General features: G+C 41.5%; 1 pseudogene; it reads right to left on the bottom strand.

Annotated features, from left to right (window-relative positions):
• Positions 1 to 1,225: 1,225 nt before the first annotated feature.
• On the bottom strand, positions 1,226 to 2,017 carry LOC112307480 (60 kDa heat shock protein, mitochondrial pseudogene; annotated as a pseudogene).
• Positions 2,018 to 4,477: the final 2,460 nt, after the last annotated feature.

Below are 4,477 nucleotides of genomic sequence, written 5' to 3'. Positions count from 1 at the left end.
TACCATATTGTGTTCTTGAAAGTACCTAAGAGAGTAGATCTTTTTCTTTTGTTAACTATAAGCAAACATTTATTGCACAAAGGTTGTCACATAATTGAATATTTCTCTATTTTGTACACAAGTATTCTTACTTTCCACAGAAGGGGTGCGTTCTAACTTCTCATTGGGATGGCAAGCCCTAAAATCCTCATTTTAACAGAATAGTAGTAAAAATGCCTCAGTTATTGAAGTTGAAGCAGTACCTTGGTACATGGCTCTTGCACTTAGTTATCAGGAGTGTATGTGTCTTTTAAAAAAATACTTAATAAATCATCTGAGCACTGACAGTGACAGCAGTAAACCATTGTACGTGTCAGCGGAAACCAGTAACCAATGGTTACAGTGATTTTCCTAAACATTAGCCAAGCTTTACATCAGTTATTGCCTTCAGCTGACTTCTCTGAAGTCACAAGTGAGGAGCACGGCCTGGAGCTTCCTCTCACAGTTCTCATTAATAAAGGTAAGGTACTATTCTAGGAATTAATTCATGCCTTCTCCCATACCACCTCCCATTCTGCCCATTCCAGGGTTTTTCTCTCCTTTAGGAATGTCTGTAACTGTACCTGCTGCTGTCCGTAACAGAGAGGCCACTCCAGCAGCATCCAAAACAACAGTTCTTACCACCTTAGCTGGGTCAGTGATTTTTTTTTTCCACCATATTCACAAAATCTCCAAGCATAGCATCGTAACTAACTTCTGAGCAACTTTACATACTTTTCTCAACTATCAACAATCCCTCAACATCCTCCTTAGCAATGATCATTGGAGGAATTCTGTTTTTTAAAATAATTTCTATACCCATTTTTTGATGTTCATTAGCTGGACTTGATGAGTCCAAGGATGGAATCACGGAAGCAGGGTACAACCCCCATCCAGAGCAATGCCTTCTTCAACAGCAGCCCCTACTCTCTGGCCAGATCGCGGGGCAGAGGGGAGGGACCCTGGGAAGTGGGTCGGGAAGTGCCTAAGGCGGCGGGATTGAAATTGCAGCTGGCTGGAGATACCCTGCCCGCTGCACGTAGCTAGAAACCCTCCTCCCCACTTCCAGGTCATGGCAGCAGGAGGAGGGGCAGAGATGCTGTGTAAACTGAGGAGTGAGATTTACGAGGGGAAAAGCCCTCCTCAGAGGTCAGGGAGAGGTGCAGACCTACCAGTCTAGCCGGGATTGGCTAGAAAATAAGACGCTTCAGGAACGCACAGGATTTTGGGCCCAGACTTTTAAACGGAGGGTACACAGAGGCTGGTGGCTTTTTCCTTGGAATTCACATTTTTCACCTTTTGCTGTATTAATGAAGTATGGAAAAATATAACCTCAGTCAATTTCATGCCTTTAATAATTTCTAATTCATCGTTCAGCGTTTTTCCATCTTTTACTGGGATGACACCCTTTCTTCCAATCTTTTTCATTGCATCTGAGGTGATGTTGCCAATTTCTTCGTCTCCATTTGCAGAAATTGTAGCAACCTGAGCTATTTCTTGAGGAGGTGTCGCAGGTTTAGGCGTTTCTTAAGTTCAGTAATTACAGCATCAACAGCTAAGATCACACCTGCCCTGATTTCCCCGGGGTCCGCACCTCCGCCGGTCTCCTCAAACCTTGCTGGCAACAGAGCCGTGTTGGTGCCGCCATCCCAGTCTCCTCGTTTATATTACCAGCAACATCCCGAAAACTATTTTTGTATTTATCTTTTACTATTTTAAATATTTTTATATGTATCTTTTAAGTCAATGAACTTTGCCATGGTCACACCATCTTTTGTTACTTTTGGACTTCCCCCACTCTGTTCAATAATCACTGTTCTTCCCAAAGGCCCCATAGTAACAGCCACAGCATGAGTTAGAAGGTGTATACCTTGAAGCACTAAGGCTCAAGCGTTAAGGCATCAAAGTTGACATCTTTGCAATAAGCCTGAGTTAGATGAGGAGCCAGTGCCCGGGACGCTGGCCGAGTCTGGCAACGGCCTTCGTGTAATCGCAGCATTTCTGCAGAGCAGAGGCAGGACGTGCAAGCGGCGGGGCCTGCTGTCGGCAGTGAGGGAGCGCACTGAGAGACGTCTCAATATTTCTCAACAACAACAACAACCACAGAAGAGGACAATGAGGGGTGATGGGTATATTAATTAGCTTGAGTAGCTGTGATAATCATCAAAAGAGCAAGTTACACTTTAAATACATGCAATTTTAATTTGTCAATTATGAGACAATAGAGCCATAAATACAATAATAAAAAATGCCTCATATACTTCCATTTAGGATTTGGCTTGTTGTATTATATTCCAAGAGGTATGATGCTATATAAATCACTAAAGATATAACTCGTAATATTGGCTAATTAGTGAAAGCAATGTTTTTACTATTATTAATATTCCTTGAAGACAACTAATCAGTATGATCTTTTCGTTGGGCCAAGGGCATTTTATAAATTCATATATATTCATTACATTGAGCAGTAATATGTATAATAAATATCTTAAAATTTTTCTTGCAGTTTAGGCCTCTCATCTAAAAATTAATGTTGTTATCGAAGCCTGCATTTTTGAAAGGATCATGACGAGATTAAGAAAGTACTTGAAGACTCTGTCTCTGTAAAAGCAAATACGATCGCTCACTAGGCACAGTATTTTACTAATTGATTGTTGTGCACTGAATATAAAGTCATAGGCCATATCCTAAACTTTACCATGAACTTTGAATCTGTGTTTCAAGTAATACATAGTACTAATTTCAGTTCCAAAGAATCTAGAAGTTGTTCGTACTTAATCACTTATCTTATATATTGAACCAATTTCGCATCCTCAGTGAGAACTCTCTCTCAAGTTTTATGAACCTGGAATTCCCCCAAAGGCTATCTCAAGTGCATCCAAGTATTCTGTTACTTGGATCAAGGTGTCCTATTTACAGCCCTTGAAATTCCATAACGTTTCCAGTAATTTCCAACCATCTGTGGAAGTTTGGATATGGGAGTCCTTGTTTCATTTCCCTAGTGGACACCCACAGTTATGGGGTCCAGGACCGATCTGCTCTTGCCCTCATTTGAGTCCCAGGTGTAGGACGGCTGGCAGGGCAGTTCACCTGCATCACGGCTGGGAAGCTGAGCGCACACAGCCACACCTTAAGCACTGCTCCCAAAATGATGTTTTAAGAGTAACTTTAGGACTATTCTTAAACCTTAATCTGGGACTCTTTTCCATATTAGTGCTGTTTTTTACTTGGTGGGCTCATAATTAGAAAAGTTTCTCAAATACTCCGAGGCTGCCTTTGACCATGAGGAGAGAAGCAGAGGTGTCCTAACAGTAGGGGCGATTCAGCCACACCAACTTCCTCCTGCTTTTTCTGGCCCTTGATCAGCCTTAATCCTTGGGTCCTGGTTTTCTTCCTATTTTAGCTTAGTTTTCTCTTTTCTAGCTCTTGGTTTAGTTTGTTCCTTAACTTTCATCACTTAATTAGAACTGTTTAAAAACACAAATCAGTGGAATGTCAGACCAGAAGGAGCTCTTCAGAAACCTGGGCAGAGTGTTTTCCTAGTCCCATTCTCCTATTCACTTACCAATGACCCAGACAGAATGGTGTATGTTGGGGGAATTTTCAAACTCTACATGGTAAAATTAATATAGATTTTATATGTATTCAGTGCTTTGTTGTTTCAAAAATTCCCGCATATAATATCTCATTTGATTTCAGGAATGATAGGTGCAGATGATAAGATAAATTTCAGTTCAGTATGAAAGACAGGTTTCCAAGAACTGACCTGTCCCAAAGTGAAAGAGCAAGCTTCACCAAGCAGTGAGTTCCAGGAGGCAATGGAGATGCTTGAGTACACAGCTACAGGCTAATTCTCAGGGATCTTGTGGAAGAGTCTTTGACTTGGACTAAGTGACACTCTGATGAGAAGAGGGAGAGAGAGAGTGACTGAGAGACGGTGCATATTAATGCACATGTCTTGTTGAAGGACAGAGAAAAAATGAGAATACATACATGTTCCAGTTTTCTCCAAATCTTTGGCAAGAGAGTTGAACTCCCCAAAACAGGTTTAATACAGGACCTTAAGCACATGTAGTGGAGCAATTCATCATCTCTAATGTTTTGTTTCAAACGTTCAGTAAGAGTCTAAAGCAGGATAGGCTTAAATCATGGTTTCTGGACTATATCAGGGATGTGTGCCTTACTCCTCCTCAGACCAAATTGACCCCAAATTGAAGAGTTAATAAAATGTCTGATGAGTTAAGTACAAGTGGAGCAAGATGCACGTGAAGACTGAAGATACTGCCCAGATATAGATAAAGGAATAGGAGTAGGGAGAGCAGCTGGTTGTAGAAAATGCTGGGGTGGCCACAATGAAGAGAGCAGGATTACCGAACCAGGAAGGGGTGGGACTGGAATGAAGTCACTGCCCTATGGAATTAGAAGCAGTGGAATCAAACCAAACACCAGAACTGGTTTG

This window comes from Desmodus rotundus, chromosome 1, assembly GCF_022682495.2.
Source record: "Desmodus rotundus isolate HL8 chromosome 1, HLdesRot8A.1, whole genome shotgun sequence".
Classification (NCBI taxonomy): domain Eukaryota; kingdom Metazoa; phylum Chordata; class Mammalia; order Chiroptera; family Phyllostomidae; genus Desmodus; species Desmodus rotundus.
The sequence above is the reverse complement of the archived record's forward strand: the minus strand, read 5'-3'. Positions and strand labels throughout refer to the sequence as shown.